Below are 19235 nucleotides of genomic sequence, written 5' to 3' on the forward strand. Positions count from 1 at the left end.
GCTTAAAGTGCTCAGCTTTTGACCATACTTGGGCACAAACCCAGCTTGTGGCAGACACATTATCACCCCTCACCTACAACCTATATAATCTTCCTGCTTTAGTTCAGGCATGTGGCTTCTCCAGCCTTGATCTCTGGAAATGGAAAACTCACCTTGGAGTTGCTTTGCTCAAATAAATCTGTTCTACTTTTTCAATTCGTCTTGATCTGGCTGACTTGTAGGCAGAGAAACCTCTTATCAGGAGACAGAAAACTTATTAGTCTGAGTCTGAAAGAACCTCACTAGACATTGTTAGGAATAAAAAGTAATCAGCTTGAGATTAAAATATTTAAAAGTGTGTGTGTAGGGCTGAGGATGTGACTCAGTTGTCATGGACAAAGCCATGGGTTCCATCTGCAATGTAGCATAAATTAGCGTTGCTGGAGCACACACATGAGCCTGTAACCCTAGCACTTGGGTGGCAAAGGTAGGATCAGAAGTTCAAGGCCAAAGCTTGGTGTGGTGGCATTTGGCTTTGATTCCAGCATTCCTGATGCTAAAGCAAATGGATCTCTGTGAGTTCAAGGCGAGCCTGGTGTACATGGTGAGTTCCAGGCCTTCCAGGGCTACATAGTGAGATTCTGTCATCATCTTTGGCTACATAGTGAGTTTGAGGCAAGGTGGCATGAGACATTGTCTGATAGTTAATTAAACAGATAATGTCTATAAATATACGTTTCACTTGAGATGAGTTATGCATTCATGGATTTATAAACCACGAGATTCCCCAATACTCATGAGGCAGAGGCAGGATGATCTCTGTGAGTTCAAAGTCAGCCTAGTCTACACAGTTTCAGGTCAGCCAGGACTGCAGAGTGAGACCCTGTCTTAATAAAATATTTACTTTATTTTGCCAATTCTAACTGCATATAAGTCCATTAAGGTGTATAGACTTAAGGTCTGGTTAACTTTGGTGCATGATGTTCTTATGTGCGAAATTTTCAGAACTAAAGTTTGTAAATTTAAAATAAGTGGAGAGATCATAAGTTCAAAATCTTGCTCTGGAACAATACCGTGTAAGAAGCCTGCAAAGCCACATTTTCACGCAAAGCATTTTTTTTCTTCTTCTCAGTGTCTGATGGGGTCTGAATCTCAACCAAGTTCCCAATCAAAGCCATTAGAGTTCTAATTGCATGGCAGAGCCTGATCTTGTCATTTCTATCAAAGTCCCTTTTAGATGATTAATGAGTTTGTGAGAAAGAAAGAAAAGATGGAGATTGTACCCACACTGTGTCAGCGATATCTAAAAAGGTAAATTATGCCAGACTTTCTGCTGAGTGGAAACTGAGTCTGCAGAAGGACAGCACAGTTGACGGCTGTGCTCAGAGCGCGAGCAGGATGTTCTGATCAGCCCCAAAATGGATCAGCACTTGTGACCCACACAATCAGAGCCTAATGCCTTTCAGAATTGGAAAAGCTATCTTCTTGGTATTTATTTTATAGATACATTAATGGGAAAACTTCTTTCAACTTCTCAAAAATACGCTATTTTGTCAGAAATTGAGAACAGATTTTGACCATCACTAATCTGCCTACTTGTACCACAGAGCAACTGACAACATTTTGCCCAGTTCCAACCGGTGACAGCAGGGAGCAAAAATCATCAAAATTCTGGGTTTAAGACTGTCCCATAATTGATCTCAATCCTGCTGCCAAAATATTGCTTGTGTTATAACTATTTCAAGAATAAATCAGCGATTTGTTCTTTTTCTGTTTATAGGAATATGTTAGTTCTTGTCTTGTTGCTGGGATGAAATACTGGCAAATCATCTTCAGGAGGAAACAGTTGCCAGGCAGTGGTGGCGCACACCTTTGATCCCAGGCAGAGGCAGGTGGATCTCTGAGTTCAAGGCCAGTCTGGTCTACAGAGCAATAGCGAGGCTACACAGAGAAACCCTGTCGAGGGAGAGAGCGTGTGAGCTGAGGGAGGGGAGCAGAAGAGAAGGAAAAGGAAATGCTTGTTTTGACGCAGTTTGAGGGTACTGATGTAAGGATTCTGTCCTTAATTACGTCATCAGCCTGTGATGGCGTCCCAGCCTAAAAAGCAGGTGGGCCCTCTGTGCATCCCTCTCTTTCCTTTCTGCTCCTTCCTTCCATCTGTCCTCTCTCTCCCTCTCTCTCTCTCCCCTGCCTCCCAATAAAGCTCTAAAAAGGTAACCATGGCTGTGATTCTTCCGACCAGCACTCTCCTCTACCAGCATGGCTGCCACGGGCGGTGGCCAGCCACGAGCAGTGCGCCATTTAACCAACAATAGTACATCCTGGTGGGGAAGCTGTGGAGACCTACATGATCCTCACAGATATGCCCAGAGATTTGTTCATGATGATAAAGTCTATCAAGTTGATAATGGAGATTAACTGTCACAGGTATATTAAAATTGTCCATAGATTATCCACAGAGATTTTGTTCGCTCAGGTTTTGTTTTGTGTTTTTGAGACAATGTCTCATGTATCCCTGGCTGGTCTTGAACTCACTATGTTGCTAAGAATGATTTTGAACTGCTAAGAATGATTTTAAACTTCTGATCTTCCTGCTTCCAAACTCCCAAGTGTTGGAACTGTTGGTTATATGGCATGCTCCTGGCTGGCCACTGCCTGCGGCAGCTATGCCGACGGAGGAGAGTGCTGGAGGAGAGTCATGAGTCATGAGCCATAGTTACCTTTTTAGAGCTTTATTGGGAGAGAAGGGGGGGGAGAGAGGGAGATGGGGGGAAGAGAGAGAGAGAGAGGGGGGGGGAAGAGAAGAAGGAGGTCCAGATGGAAGGAAGGAGCGGAAAGGAGAGAGAGGGACACACAGAGGGCCCACCCGCTTTTTAGGATGGGATGCTGTCGCAGGCTGATGATGTAATTAAGGACAGAATCCTTACAGGAACTACAGTTGTACACCCGTATACCTGGCTACCAGTCCCCATACCTAGTGGTTTCGAATTTGTTTGTTTGCTCTCTCTCTCTCTCTCTCTCTCTCATGTTTTAAGTTTGGGATCCAGGTTAAGCCCATGTGTACATGTGTTGTTGTTCCCAGATCATGACCCCCAGAGAGACCACCAAAGACGAGCATGCCAGAATGCAAAAGCAAGGTTTAATTCTGGGATATCCAAAAGCAATACAAGCCTAGTCAGGGACTTCGTCCAATACACCCAACACACCCAACACAGTGGCGGCTGGAGGAAGTGCCTGCCTGTCCGCAAGCTCAGTTTTTAAAGGGAAAAATCACAAGGTTACATCATTTAGGGGTGCTAGTACGGGTACAATTCTGATTGGCTCGCTTCTAGGGGCTTGTAGAAATTACTTCTAAGGGAGTGGTTGCCCGCCACCATTTCTCATTGGCTGCCCTCAGGTGAGGGCATTTTTATGGTCAGTTACCCTGGAAACCAGGGAGAGGACATTCCATAGTCTGGCAGGCATTACCTCGTGACTACCTTGTGACTCTGTACTTTTACACTGCCTGGTTTCTGGAATCTGAACTGACTGGTTTCAGTAACTAATGGCCTATTCCCAAAAGGAGAAATCTTAGGCCTTAATTTTAGGGTGAAAGCATTTTGGTCTTATTTCTAAGATGGCTCATTTTGGTCTCACAGTGTTAGACATGGACGCCAGTTTGAGCTACATGATATTCTGTCTCAAAAACAAACACACCCCTGGAGGTAGTTAATTTTTTTTTTTTAGAGACAGAGTCTTTCTCTGTGCAGCCTGGAACTCTCTCTGTAGCCTACTGGCCAGATCTGGGATCAAAGGTGTGTGGCAGTTTGGGTGGTGGTGGGAGGGTTGGGGGTGAGGGCGGCGGCGGGGGAGTGAGGGGATGGGAGTTGGTGTGGTAGAGAGTTAACTTCTGTAACACAGGTTGTTTAACTCGTATTGTGGAGGTTAAGGCCTGGTGATGACATGTTCAGCCCTGGTAAGGTCCTCCCGGCAGAGGTCATCACAGTGGTGGTGAGGTATGTGAGAGAGATCACATGGTGAGCCGGAAGTGAGGACCGCGCCTTGCCTTAGAGCCACTCGCTGCCAGAGGATCCAGTGTGCACCATTGAGGCACATATTAGCGCCCTCAGAAAAGAAATAATCCTATACATTTTTCTAGACCCAGGTCATGTATCCATAGGAAAAGGATCAGCCATCAGAAATGAGTCTACAAGATTCCAGAGAGGGAAACAGTCCAGATGAAAAGGACTCAGGCACTGGCAAGATGGCTCAGTCTGTAGTGCTGACTTGACAAGCCGGAGTCCATCCCTGGATCCTCTGTGGAAGGAGAGACCTGAGTCCCAGATGTGGCCTTCACATCTTAAAAACCAGTCAGCACTTGCTGGGACGAGAGACTCTTCAGTGGGGTTAGAGCTGTGCAAGGCACTTCAGGGATGCAGTTCGGAGAGTTGTCACCCATGCTGGGGAGTGCCTCTCGGTGACTCAGCTTTGAGTCCCTCACACTCCTGTAATACTGAGAAAACACAAGAAAATTCACACCCAATGGAGCTCCAGCAGGGGCTTGAGTGACTGATGTGGAATTGCTGGTGCTGGTGCTGGGAAGAGATGGTTTAGTCAGAGTGTTTGCAGAGCAAGCTTGAGTCTGAATCCCAGAGCAGGCAGATCCACGGGGCTCACTCATCACTTAGCTGAAGCACTGAGCCTCAGGCCAATGGGAGGCCCTGTCTCCAAAACAAGATGGATGGTCTCCTAGGGAGCAACACCTAAGGTTGATCCTCTGACCTCCACATGCACGCACACTCATGTACACCTGTGTGCACACGCAGAAGAGGACAGATTTCAAAACCCAGTTCTCAGCTCTGCTGCACATCCGGTAATGCGAGCTGGACTGAGTTAATTTTATTCCCGGTGAATTGTCTAGAACACCAAAAAGATCATCACGGATGTAATGAAGACCAGCACATGTAAACATGTCCATAATGGTTCTAGAAACACAGGAAGCAGCACAGGGTCAGGCCCAGGATCTGGGGAAAGACTGGGCTCTTTGTGGTAAGGGACCGTTTCTATCTCCATCGCCAGGCACTGGAAAGGGCACTAAGTGCCTTGCATGCACACCCAGTGTCTCTAGATGTAATGGGTTGGTGACAAAGATGGCCGCAGTCCCCCTGTCCCAGAACAGTTACTTCTCTGTCACATGACTTTGTTTTCCCTCCCTACAAGGAGTTGCATTCCTTGACCCATTCTTGACTCTGGACTGGCCTTGTGATTTTCTTGGCTAATAGAAAGTGGCAGGAATGAGGTCTTATGCCTTTTGAGACATGGTCACAAGTGGCCCTTCAGACTGTGTTTTTACATTCTTAGGACCCTCTGCCACCCTGTCAAGGATCTGTCTAGCCTGATGGAGGCTGAGAGAGGTGAAGGATAATTAAGGCACCCAGCTGGGAGCTAGCCTGAGCTGAGTAGGTTGCAGATCCCGCAGATTCTATCTAGCCACTGAAAGCCTGTTAGTTGCAATAGATGCCCAAGTCACAGCAGGAGGAGCTGATCTAGCCTAAACTGACGACCTATAAAGATATGAACAGATTCGTTGTCATCTTTTCATGTCTTGAGGGTTTGGAAAACCTTTGGACAGCTTGACAGACGGCTGAGCTGTCATTCTCGAGCACTGTCTATATGTAGCTGCTGCCCGGGTCCCAGGGGAAGTGGACCGTCTTTGAGGGGCTTTGACAGATGCCTCAAGATGTTGTCTTGTGTGTATGGGTGTGCATGCACACAGGCTCGTGTGTGTGTGTGTGTGTGTGTGTGTGTGTGTGTGTGTGTATAAAGTGCCTTCCTCTATTGCTCTCCATTGTATTTTTGGGGGCAGGGTCTCTCACCAAACGCAGGGATTCTCTTCCCTGGTGCTGGGACCAAAGAGAGACCATATGCTCTCAGGTTTTCAAAAGAAAATGGTGGCTGTACCTACTGATTTATACCATGAGAGGTCGGGAAGCATGTCACTTAAGTCACTTCTTACTCAGGAATTATACCTGAGTATAACATTAGGAGGAAGGGACTGGGTGCAGGGTCAGTCCCTGAGGAGCTGGGAGAAGGGGCCTGCACTGTAGCTCAGCAGAGGTAGACACCGCTTCAAAGGCTGGCTTGCTTCTGGGGTCGGCATGTCTGCAGAGGGGCTCAAAGGCTCAGCTGCAATCTGGGATCTAATGATGCCCTCTGACCTCCATGTCAGTCCCTAAACCAGTCACTCAGTCTCGAGTTAATCATTTCTCCTTCAGCCTCATTGTGCTTAGCAGACGATTCAGAATCACCCAGGAGACATACCGCTATTTGTATCTGTGAGGGATGGTCCAGAAAGGATAGGCTGAAGAGGGGAGACCCACCCTCAAGTGGGTGACACCGTCCCCTGGCCCGGGCTCCAGGCTGAATAAGAGGGTGGGGGAGGAGTCAGATGAGTGCCCGCCCCTTTCTCTGCTTTCTGGCCTGTGGAGGTGTGAGCAGGTTCCGGGCCACACAGCTGGACCCACACCATGCTTTCTCCACTGTGACAGACTGCATCCCCACATCATGACCCCAAATAAACATTCCTTCCTTAAGATATGTCTTGTCAAGCATTCATTCACAGCAATGAGGAAATACCCAAGACAGCAGATTTTAGGAACATACCTGTTCCTTCATTAGAGTTTGGGAATTATTATTATTGTTGTTGTTGTTGACATGTACATAGTGCATGTGTGGTGTGTGTGTGTGTGTGTGTGTGTGTGTGTGTGTGTGCATGGTATGTATGGGTGCCCACCATAGTGCGTGTGGACGTCAAAGAACAATTTGAGTCTGTTCGGTTCTCTCTTTCTCTCTCTCTTTTATTTTTATTTTTTTGGTTTTTCAAGACAGGATCTCTTTGTGTAACAGCTCTGGCTGTCCTGGAACTCACTCTGTAGCCCAGGCTAGCCTCCGACTCACAGAGATCCGCCTACCTCTGCCTCCTTAGTGCTGGGATTAAAGGTGTGCGCCACAGTTCTGTTCTTCTACTGTGTGGAATCCAGAAACTGAGCTCAGGTTGTCAGGCAAATGCCCCTTTACCCACCAAGCCATCTCCTGGGCCCTGCACCGTTCTTTTTAAAGGTTTCATTTTATGAGTATGTATGTGGTGCCCTCAGAGGCCAGAGGAGACGCTGGATCCCTGGAGCTGGAGTTACAGGCCATTGTGAGCTGCCTGGTTCACTCAGCTCCTCTGGGAAGAGCGGTATGTGCTCTTCAGCGCTGAGCTGGTTCTCCAGCCCCAGAACTTTTTCTCTTCAGTCGTGTGTGTCAGTTACATCGTCAGAGCAACGAACCAAGTAACTAATACACTCAGCCATGTAAACACGTCTGGTGCGTGTCTTTACAGGACACAGAGGAGCACTGTGGGCTCCTCGGGAGATCTGGAAGGAAATCCTAGATCAAAAGGAATTAATTGTAGAAGTTGATTTTGGCAAGTTTGTCAAACATATCAAAGGCTTACAACCGTTAAGCAGAGTCTCTACGGAATAAAACCAAAATGATAGAAATGTACTTTAAAGTAAAGTGTACGATGAAGCCAGCGCTCCAAAGTTCCAAGAAAATGTTGCCGTTTGAGCCATGAGAGTGTATTTACAAATGTGTAAATCCCCAGGGCAGAGGTCATGTGGGTCTCTACTCCCAGCCTAGCACTCTGAGCATGATTCCACTTTAGGTGTTTAAACTGTCAAAATTAGAGGCACACTCCATCTGTCCCGCTTTTCTCTCCAAGCCTTGCTCTTGGACCTGGACTGTACCACTTGATGTGGTTCTGATTAGTCAGCCCTTAAGGCCCAGGTGCCAACACCAGCTGCAGTTCTCTGCAGATATCGACCTGCTGCTCCCGTGGGAGGGGAGCTCCCAACTGGTGACCTGACCTGGGCTGTCTTTCATCCACTCCCACGCCTCCGAAGGCATGCTGCCTGCCCAAAACAGGGCATGCGCACACATGCTCCTTCCTGTCGGCCAACTCAGCAAATGGTGGAACTCAGAGCCGTGCATCATGGGTATGCTGTTGTGTGGAGACCTTGAGGTAGCTAATGTGAATGCAGAGGCTGGATGCGAAGGCCTGGGCTTTGCTCCCGGTTCCCAGCTCTCAGCACAACACCTGAGTTTGTGCCCGGGCAGAAGGAGACAAGCCAGACAGCCGCACAGCGCATTATTTATTTAGTTGGTTGGTTAGGCCTCTTCCCACTTTGAACAGAGTCTTGCTGTGTAGCGCCCAGAACTCACTAGGTAGACTAGGCTGGCCACAAACATGCAGTGATCCTCCTGCCTCTGCTTCCTGAGTGCTGGAACTAGACTGTAAATCAGGAGTCTCTGTGACTACAGAATCAGAAACACTGAAGAGGACAGATGATGCCCTTTCATGCTTAGGACATCAATCTTCTCAAAGCGTGTGCCTCAATCCTCCTTTGGGGTGTTTGTGTGTGTGTGTGCATGTCATGATGTGTGTGTGGAAGTCAGAACATAACTTTCGATAGTCCTTTCTCTCCTCTACCAGGTGGGTCGCTGAAATTAAACTCAGGTCTTCAGGTTTGGTGGCAAATGCCTTTGTCCATTATCTCTCCGGCCCTTGGGCAGAAATCAGTAGAGCTAAAAATGGTGTTTACATTATTAATGCACTAAATCTAACGACCTATACAAAATGACTGGTTTATATATGAAATTATCTCAGCTAACAAATAGGTAAAAAGAAAAATAGAACACAAGATTGAAATATAAATATGGAGAGCTGTGGTCTTAACAATGGTGTATATACAATGAGGGCAATCTTATATATAATTTTACTTATAATTTGTATATAATGAGTCTTCTACAGTTCCCGAGGGGCTGGGTGCTCTCGCCTTGCCATAGCTCTGTTGAGGAGAGTTGGACAGGGACCTATTGAGACCTGTGGATGGTTCTTATGTGTCTGAGGTGGTTGTGGCATCTCCTGGTTCCTGCACTACCACAGGGCAGGTTAGTGGCTGTCAAGTCCTGGTCCCAACGAGTGATAAAGACCAAAAACAAAAAAAAGAAGAAAGAAAAGAAAGAAAATCAACCACAGCTACAATTTCCTTGCTTTCAGGTATTTCACCATACACAAAACAAGCCTGGGCACCTGTGCAAAAAGGTGACAGAAGAACCAGGTGGCGGAGGCTGGACAGATGGCCCAGTCGGGAAAGCATCTGAAGGCAAACCTGAGCTCAGTTGTCAACACTGTCTGGATTAACGCTGGATGTGGCGGCCATGGCTTGTAATCCCAGTGCTGGGCAGGCGGAGACAGGTGGATCCCGGCGTTCTCTGGCCAGCTAGCCTGGCCTGATCAGTGAGTTATAGGCCTGTGAGAGACCCTGCCTCAAAAACGAATGGTGACTTTTGAAGATGTCATGTGGCCTTTGCCCTCGTGTGCACGCGAATAATATGAATTGAACTGGCCTGTAGTGTGTAGGGATTTTGTTTAAGTTTAATTCTCCTTGCCTCCTTTTTTTGCCTGAAGCTGGCTGTGGAGTTTTGTTTGACTGATTGATTTTTATTTTATGTGTACGAATGCTTTGTCCATGTCTATGTGTGTGCATTATATGTGTTCAGAGCCACAGAGGAAGAGGGCATCAGATTCCCTGGAAATGGAGTTACAAATGGTTGAGAATTGCCACAGGTGTGCTCAGAATCAAATCTGGGTCCCTTGGAAGAGTTACCATTGAGTAGTCTCTGCAGCACTTGGTTTTTGTTTTTTCCCCGGGGGGGGGGGGGGCTATTTGTTCGCTTGTTTTTTTGGGGGAGGGGAGGTGGAAATAAGAAGATCAAAAATTCAAGGTCATCCTTGGTTACATAGGGAGTTCAAGGCCAGTCTGGGGAACCTGAGACCTTATCTCAAAATGAAAAAGTTTATCACCATATATATTTCATATGTGCATGGCAGACACTCAGAGAATACATAGTTTCACCTGGTCTTTGGATTCCACCTCCCTAGCATCCCCACTTAGAGTTGTGCTAAGAGGGAAAAGGCCTCTCGGGTTGGCAAACGCCGGATGTAAAGGCTGGAGGGTTCATTTTGTTCACGTCACTCCGAGATATGTGACTTCAGGCCCAAAGTCCAAAGCTGCCATCAGCCCTAATGTTGTCCTCCCTGGCAGAGGGATTGGCAGAATAACTCGTCTTTGCACATCTGTGCCTACTTTTAGACAAACAGAAGTGAGCACACAAGCCATAGCCTGTACCCAGAGGGGCGCTAGCCTGTCCTCACGTTCCCTATGTCAGCCTTGGCTACAGACATCTGAGGGACGTCCTCCTGCTGGGAAGAAGGGAGAGGGCTGTCTCTCCAGGTAATGGGAAAATGCATTCTCCACTCCCAAACTAGATACTCTGTCCTACAGATTTGCCCGGTGGAGTTTCTCTGGGCAGTCTGTCAGTGGCCAGGCGAGGGTGCTCTCCACATCCTCAGGCGGGAGGTCTCCGTCTGGAAAGAAGTAGACTGGCTTGGTGTTAGGAAGAGAGAAGTCCAGCCAGGCAACCATGATTCCCAGGGCAGATCAGAGAAGAAGTCATCCTCTGGCATTGCCCTTCTCATTCCCACACAAATCCTGGCTTGACACCTGTGAGGGGGAGTGCAGTATGAGTCAGTGTGTGTGGGGGGGGGGGCAGGGAGAGCGCTCCACCAGGGCCTTTCCCATTTCCCATGCGCTGCTTCTCTGGTCTTTGTGATTCTGGTTTTAACAGGACTTGGTCTCCCAGTTGGATGGGGCTTAAGGATCCTCAGGAAAAGGCTTTGTCCTGGACTCTCAGGGTGACCAGCCTGTCACAAGGGCACATGACATTGTGTTCTACAGATGTGTTGGGTCTCATTCATAGCTATCCTTGGATGCCATGTGGCCTGTGGGCTGTAAGTGTGGCACACCTGTAGAGGAAGCAAGCTAGTGTGTAGAAGTTAGAATCTGCGAGCTGGAGAGATGACGCAGGGGTTAAGGGCACTGTGAGCTGGAGAGATGACGCAGGGGTTAAGGGCACTGTGAGCTGGAGAGATGACGCAGGGGTTAAGGGCACTAGTGGCTCTTGCAGAATATTTGTTTACACTGTGAAGATGTGTCTCTGCCTAAGGTGCCTCCTGATTGGTTTAATAAAGAGCTAAATGGCCAATAGCTAACTAAGCAGGAGAGAATAGGTGGGACTTCCAGGCAGAGAGAGGAAACTCAAGATGACTCTAGACCCAAGAGAGACATCAGCCAGACATGGATCAAGTTGGACACACAGAATGGCGTAGAGGTAAAAGCTATGTGATACAATGTAGATTAATGAAAACATGGGTTAATTTGAGTTATAAGAGCCAGTTAAAAACAAGTCTAAGCCAAGCTTTCATAATTAATAACTGGTAAGTTTTTTTGTACCCTGATAGGCCTCTCTGCTTACGCAGCAATCCAAATCAGACCAAATTAGGAAAAGGCCTGGTTTAATGGATAAAGTGTTCCCAGGTGATTCCCTGGGCCCTCAAAGAGGAGACCGGGATGAAAGATGGGAAGAACCTTTTAAGTGTCTGTTTTCTGGGATGCAGCTTATATACCCCGTGGGAGTGGTCTTGAGCCTCTCTGGGGGAGGAGCTGTGTTTGGTGGGCTTTGAAGGGGCAGGTTTAGGGAAAGAGATGGGGAGGAGAGTTGAGGTGGATCTTCCACCAGAATAATAACAAGTCTCCATGTCATTATTTGGGAGCTGACTGGTGGGACAGAGAAACAGTTGTTACAGGCTGCTCTTGGAGAGGACCTGGGTTCAGGTCCCAGCATCCACATGGTGACTCACAACCATCAGGGGATCCACCACCCTCTTCTGGCCTCCTACAGATACCAGGAATGCACATGGTGCACAGACATACATATGGACAAAAAACAAACAACCCACGGATACAAAATAAAATTAATAAATCTAAAGAAAAATGTAAGTCTATGCACCACATGCATGTCTGGTGCTCATGGAAGCCATAACTGATCTCCTGAGATTGGAGTTATAGATGATTGTGAGTTACCCTATGCGTCCTGGGAATTGAACTCAGGTCCTCTGTGAGAGCAGCCAGTGCTCTTAATGACAGAGCTATCTCTCCAGCTGCAAAACCAATCTTAACAACAACAACAACCAAAGGTTAGAATTTGCTGCTCTTGTACATAGGTTTCAATCCTGTTTTTGTTTTTTCCCTTCTAAAATTTAACTCTGTGTGTGTGTGTGTGTGTGTGTGTGTGTGTGTGTGTGTGTAAAACCTTGGATGTCATCCCTCAGGACTCATCCATCTTAGTTGTTCTGTTGTTGCTGTTTAAAAAAAAATGGTCACTTTAAGCTTTCGTGTTTAATGCCCAGACACTTTAAAAACAGATTTATTTATTTTTATGCTATGTATGTGAGTAGTTGTATGTATGTGCACTGCATGGGTGCTTGGTGCCCTCAGAGACCAGAGGAGAGTGCCAGATCCACTAGAACTGGAGTTCTGGATGATTGTAAGCACCATGTGTGCCTGACGCACATACACACATGAACATGCATGTGTACATACACACACACACACACACACACACACACACACACACAGTCACCAAACAGGCAAAAGGAAGGAGTGGGGCTTTAAGAAGTAGTTTACAAATCCAGGGAGAGCGTCTCCCAGAGAAAACAAGAGTGGTCTACGGGAAGAGGGGCTGGCTTCTCAGAGAAAGTCCTGGCCCAGGAGTCCTCTGGGTCAGCTATGCACATGAGGGGTGTCAACGAATATCAAATACTCAGCCCTGATTGGCTGACTGCAGGTCATAACGGGTCAGGTTCTGATGACAAAATAGAACTTTCCAGAGCCTGCTTATCTTGGAACACACCCAGGCAAGGGCTGTAAGGGTTCAGCTTGTGGTTATTCCAGGAATACAGAGCATCGACGTGACCCCACCAGGCAGCGAATGGCCACCAGGCTGCATCTGAACCCAGGCCCAGTTAGCCACACGGGACCCTTCTTGGAAATTCAGCTTTTCTTTCTTTCTTCTTAACATTTATTTTGATTACTTCTACTTACGTATATGTGTGCACGTCTGTGTGAGTGTATGACAAATGAGTCGAGTGAGTGTAGGTTCGCACAGAAGCCGGAAGAGGGCGTCGGTGCTGCGATTTACACGTGCTGCCTGCAGACAGCGCTCAGTGAGGAGTTTTCTGTGGTGGGGGGAAGAGAAGAGGGAGAGAAAGAGGGAAACAGAGGGAGAAGGGTGGTGCCAAGGGGCGGGATCAGAATTTTAACAGCCGGGCCTCCTGGAGCCACCATGTGGTGCCGGGAACTGAACCTGCATCCTTTGGAATGGCAGCCAGTGCTGTTAACCACTGAGCTCTCTCCCCGGGCTCCAGGCTCGGCTTTCCTCAGAGTCCACAGGCATCGCAAAGCGTTTTCCCGGAGATGGAGATTACGTAGTAAGCGTTTCTGCCTAGTGGTGATTCCTGTGTGGACGTGGAGGACGCTGGGGAGGTGTGAGACTGTCACTCCCCATCTCCGGGCCCCCGGCAGTCATCCGTTGGTAGTTTTCTCTCTGTGCTTCCGTCAGCATCCATTCCTGTTTGATTGGGTTGAAATCCACCCGACACCGTGTATTCCCAGGTCACTTTGACCTTGGTGAAGAGATTCCTTCAGAGTGACTCCTGGATTGCCGCTGCCGTTTTCCGCCCCCTCCTTCCTCCTCCCTTCTCCTCCCCCTGCCCCCTCCTCCCCCTCCTCCTCTCCCTCCTCTCTCTCCTCCTCCATCTTCCCTTCTCTCTCCTCCTCCTCCTTTCTCTCTCTCTCCTCCTCTGTTCTCCCTTCTCCTCCCTCTCCTCCCCTCTCCTCCCTCCTCCCCTTCTCTGTTTTCTCTCCTCCCCATCCTCCTCCTCCCTCCTCCCTCCTCCTTCCCATCCTTCTCCTCCCTCCTCCTTCCAATCCTCCTCCTCCCCATCCTCTTCCTCCTCCCTTCCTCTCTCCTTCCCCTCCTTCTCCCTCCTCCCCCTCCTCCCTTCTCCTCCCTCTTCCCTTCTCTTTCTCTCCCTCCTCCTCCCTCCTCCCCCCTCCTCTCCCCTCCTCCTCTGTTCTCTCTCCTCCCCATTCTCCTCTCCCTCCTCCCCCTCCTCCCTCCCCCTCCTCACTTTTTGATTTTAAAAGGACTGAATTGCCATTGACATGGTTCAGAGGACCGAGACACTCACCTCCCTCAGACTTACATTGTAGATGGACAGGGCTGACTCCCTCAGGTTGTCCTCTGACCGCCACACAGGCGCTCTCTCTCTCTCTCTCTCTCTCTCTCTCTCTCTCTCTCTCTCACACACACACACACACACACACACACACACACACACACACACACACTAAACTGGGGAGGGGGCGTGAAACACATTTTTTAAAACCCACCAGTTTTTTAAAGGATAATTTTTACTGACAAATTGCTATTTAGACATCAGTTTAAACTATCTATTCAGACAGCTCATACATAAGGAGTTTAATCTTCGGAGAACAAAATGGGAGGGAGAAACAGACCCTGTAGGACTTTCAGTCTGCCATTGTTGAGTCCTTCTTCACATCACGCTGCACTGGAACACGCTTGCCTGACTACCTCAGAAACAGTTCAGAGCTGACTCCAGGCCGCTAAAGAACCTCACCAGCTTTCCGCCCCAGGCTCCAGGTGAGCTCTTGTGCCGTGCACGGTCTCGGGTGCACTAAATAAATACTTCGATGCTTTAAATCACTTCCGGATACTGCGAGTTTGTCTGTGGTGAATGGACAGAGACGGCTCCACTCAGCCATGCTCAGCAGCCTGAGGGTTCTTAGACCTGTGGTTCTCAACCCGTGGGTCACGACCCTTCGACAAACCTCTGTCTCCAACATATTTACATTACATTCATAACAGTAGCAAAATCACAGTAGTGAAGGATCAGCAAAAATAATTTCATGGTTGGGGGTCACCACAACATGAGGAACTCTGTTAAAGGGTCGCAGCATTAGGAAGGTTGAGACCCACCCTCTTAGATTGTAGGGACTCAGGCCAAACTGGGACTCTTGGCTTTGACTCTGGAAGGAGTTTCAGGACTGGCTGGTAGAGCTAAGCAGAGTTGAGAGTTTTATTAAAGCTAATTCAGGGGCTGGAGAGACGGCTCAGCTGCGCTTACAGAAGGCCTGAGTTGGGTTCTCAGGCCACACATCAGGTGCCTCACAACCACCCACTCCTCCAGCTCCAGGGCATCTGATGCCCTCTTCTGGCCTCCTCAGGCCCACCACATAATTAAAACTAAATATATTAAAAATGTGTTTCAATGTGGTTTGCGCAGGAGGGTTGAGAGAGAGTCGCAGCTGAGAGTGTGAGGGTCCTCTCCAGCAGGATCCACGCCAAAATTCTGAAGGCTTTGGAAGTTCCATTGCTCAGGGGTCTCTGGGGACCCCACTCTTCTGCCCCTGTTTCCTTCTCTGGGAACAGAGATCACAGCTGACCCTGAGATGCCTTGGATGAATTTCCAGTCTGATAAACTGACACCAGAAGCCGCTGGGGTTATACAACATGCTTAATGTATGTACTTTCTTGTAAATGGAGTTCTGGTGAGATTCCCAGAAAACTGTTGGCTTATGGATAGGAAGCTGGTGCGGGGGAATAAGCGATTGCTAATTGTGCTAGAATCCCCCTCTCTGCTTCAGGAGGATTCCAAGTGAGGGGTCTCCTGTTCTCTCCTTACTCTGCCCAGTTCCCTTCCCTACCTTTCCTGCTTCAAGGTGACAGATCTAGATAGATGGAATCATATGGAAAATTCATATACACACGCACATGAGTATATACACACATGAATACATACACAGACATGAGTACATACACACATATTAATACACACAAATGAACACACACGTGAATATGTAGAATACATATTAATACATACACACATATGAATATATACACACAAGAATACACACATGCATGAATATACACACATGAATATACATGCACATCAACATATTTGCATGAATATACATACACATATGAATACAGACACATATATAATTCTTTTTGTTGTAGTTGTTGTCTTTTGGGACAGGGTTCCAGGACAGTGAGGGTAAAACAGAGAAACCCTGTCTTGAAAAAACACATATTATTCTCTGTCTTCTACTGAAACCACAATTCACAATAGAGTGGAGTTGATATCTCCACTCAATTCCCTAGCTTACCAGGGAATACAGGGTCCTTTTTGCAGGTTCTTAGTCTCATAGATAAAAGAACTTAGAAACAGCCAGCCATGGTGGCACGCACATTTAATCCTAGCACTCGAGAAGCAGAGGTAGGTGGATCTCTGAGTTCAAGGCCAGCCTTGTCTATGGAGTTCCAGGACAGCCTGGTCTACAAATTGAGTTCCAAGACAGCCAGGGCTACACAGTGAGACCCTGTCTCAAGCAAACAAACAAAAGAATTTAAAACCAGATTCAGAAGGAAACTGGAGGACCATTTCATTTATTAAAGTTTAATCCCTATTATCGCCACCTTTTCCCTTTTATATGGTAGTTTAAATTTATTTTTAAATGGATAGTTTTTAATTAAAAAGTACTTACTTTTACTTTTATTTATTGTGGTTTGTATGTGCACCGTGTGTGCAGTTCCCTCAAAGGGCAAAAGAGGGCGTTGGATCCCCTGAAACTGGAGTTATGAGTCATGAGATACCCAACATGGGCGCTAGGACCCAAACCTGGGTCCTCTGCAAGAGCAGCAAGTACTCTTAACTGATGAACCATCTCTCTGACACCTTAAGTAGTGTTTGTTTGTTTTGTTTTCTCAAGACAGGGTTTCTCCATGTAGCCCTGGCTGCCATGGAACTTGCTCTGTAATTCATGCTGGCCTCGAACTCACAGGAATCCTCCTGCCTCTGCCTCCTGAGTGCTTGAAGGTGTATGTAGTATACTAAGTCTTGAAGATTCCAGCTTACAGCGCTTCATTGCATGAGTTTGTTTATTTATTTACAGATTGATTGATTTACCTTGATAAATAGTTTTGCTCTGTAGCTCAGGCTAGCCTTGAACTCACAGACTCCTGTCTCAGCCTCCCGACTTTTGGGATTACAGACATGCAACTTCATTCCTTACGTTCACATCATCTATGTTTAACTTTCGTTGTTTGAGACAGGGTCTCACTATGTAGCTCTGGCTGGCCTATAACTTGCTATATAGACCAGGCTGGCCTCAAACTTACAGAGATCTGCCTGCTTCTGCCTCAGTACCAAGTAAGTAGGGTGATTTCCCTAGCTACCTGGGTCTCTGTGGCCTTCCAGTCCTCTGCCCTTCTCTCAGCTCATGGCTCAGGACCACACTGTTTTAATCACAAAGCCGCCACAGGTTGTCTTGGTAGTGGGTAGAATTAGACCTATCTGATGATTTTCTGTTTTGGATTCATGGCTGTTCTGACCTGTTTACTCATCTATGGTCAGTTTAGTGACAATTTTTAATCTAGAAAAAAACATTTTGCCGTTTGTATCGGAATTGCACTGTGTGTATAAATTAGTGTGGGGAGAACTGACATGTTTACTGTATTGAGTCATCTTTTCCAAGAACAGAAGACAGTCCTTTACTTGATTGGAGGCTGGAAGTAGGCATCACATCCCCTCAAACTAGAGAAACAGATGTCTGTAAACTGCCATGTGTGTACTGAGAGTCAAACCCAGGTCTTCTAGAAGAGCAGCCAGTGCTCTTAACCACTGGGCCATCTCCCCAGGCCCTGGATATCACCTATCTTAGGGTTACTACTGCTGTGACGAAACACCATGACCAGAAGCAACCTAGGGAGGAAAGGGTTGATTTGGCTTATGCTTCCACATCGCTGTTCATTGAAGAAGTCAAGACAGGACTCAAGCAGGACAGGAACCTGGAGGAGGAGCCGATGCAGAGGCCATGGAGGGGTGCTGCTTACTGGCTTGCTCCTCATGGTTTGTTCAGCCTGCTTTCTTAGAACCCAGGACCACCAGCCAGGGATGGCACCACCCACAATGGGCTGGGCTCTCCCACATCAGTCACTAGTTAAGAAAGTGCCCTACAGGCTTGCTTGCAGCCCAATCTTAGTGTTTTCTCAGTTGATGTTCCCTCTGATGACTCTAGCTAGTGTCACAGTGACACAAGGCCAGCGGCACAGCACCTTTCCTAGACCTATAACGTGTAGCATGCTCCACCACACCAGCTATGCATGCTGCTTCGAGGCCTTGTGGTTCTTATGCTGCTGACACGTCCATTTATTACATAAGGTTTATTTTCATTTTTTAAAGATTTATTTATTTATTTATTCATTCATTCATTCATTCATTCATTCATTCATTTATTTATTTATTATGTATACAGTGTTCTGCCTGCGTGTATGCCTGCACACCAGAAGAGGGCGCCAGATCTCATTACAGATGGTTGTGAGCCACTATGCAGTTGCTGGGAACCGGACTCAGGACTTTTGGAAGAGCAGCCAGTGCAGAAGGCCATTAATAGATTCCCCTGGGACTGGAGTTATATGCAGGTGTGGCTGCCTAACATGGGTACTGGGATACAAACTCAGGTCCTCTAGAAGAGCAGTGTGTGCTCTTAACCCTGAGGAGGAGGAGGAGGAGGAGGATGATGATGACGACGAGGTAACTTTGTTTCCTTTTGGTCTTGGATTGGGACACAGGAGTTGTGCCTGCTAGGCGAGCTTGCACCACCAAGCGTCTCTTTTCCAGTTCTCTTGCCTGCTCTCTCCAGAGTGGGTTAACTGTGTGTTGTATGATATAGGCAGAGGGAAGCCACAAAAAGAGGCTAATCGAGGCCGAGTTGACTTGGGGCCGACTTGGACGTGGGGGGGACTTGGGCAAAGGCCCTCCCTGCATCCCTGTTGTTTTCTCTGCTCTGACTGCATGCGGTGGCCACCCCTGCAAAGCTGTGGTGATAGGGCAGCGGGGACAACAACTGTCACTCTCCAGACCAGAGAAGTGGCTGTGGTGGTGGCCGCAGCACCCTCTCCCAGCACCGCCTGCTAGTCCCAGAGCTGTCCAGAACAGGGCGCAGGGAAAGGGGCGACCCCAGGCAGACACACCCTTCAGCCAGCCTCCCCTGAGGCCACCTCTGGGCAATCCTGCGCGTCCTGCCCAGCGGCACCTCGGCTGCCCTCGAAGCTTGCATTGCCCTCCACAACTTCATCCTGCTCAGCCCTGCACTCGATTGTGCTTTGGAGTGCTGGGCCGGCTCCACTCTTCCCAAGCACTACCCCGGCAGAGCGTTGCCCCGGCAAAGTACTCCAGAACAGGGCCA

The sequence above is a fragment of the Peromyscus eremicus genome, chromosome 8a (genome assembly GCF_949786415.1).
Source record: "Peromyscus eremicus chromosome 8a, PerEre_H2_v1, whole genome shotgun sequence".
In the NCBI taxonomy this organism is placed as follows: domain Eukaryota; kingdom Metazoa; phylum Chordata; class Mammalia; order Rodentia; family Cricetidae; genus Peromyscus; species Peromyscus eremicus.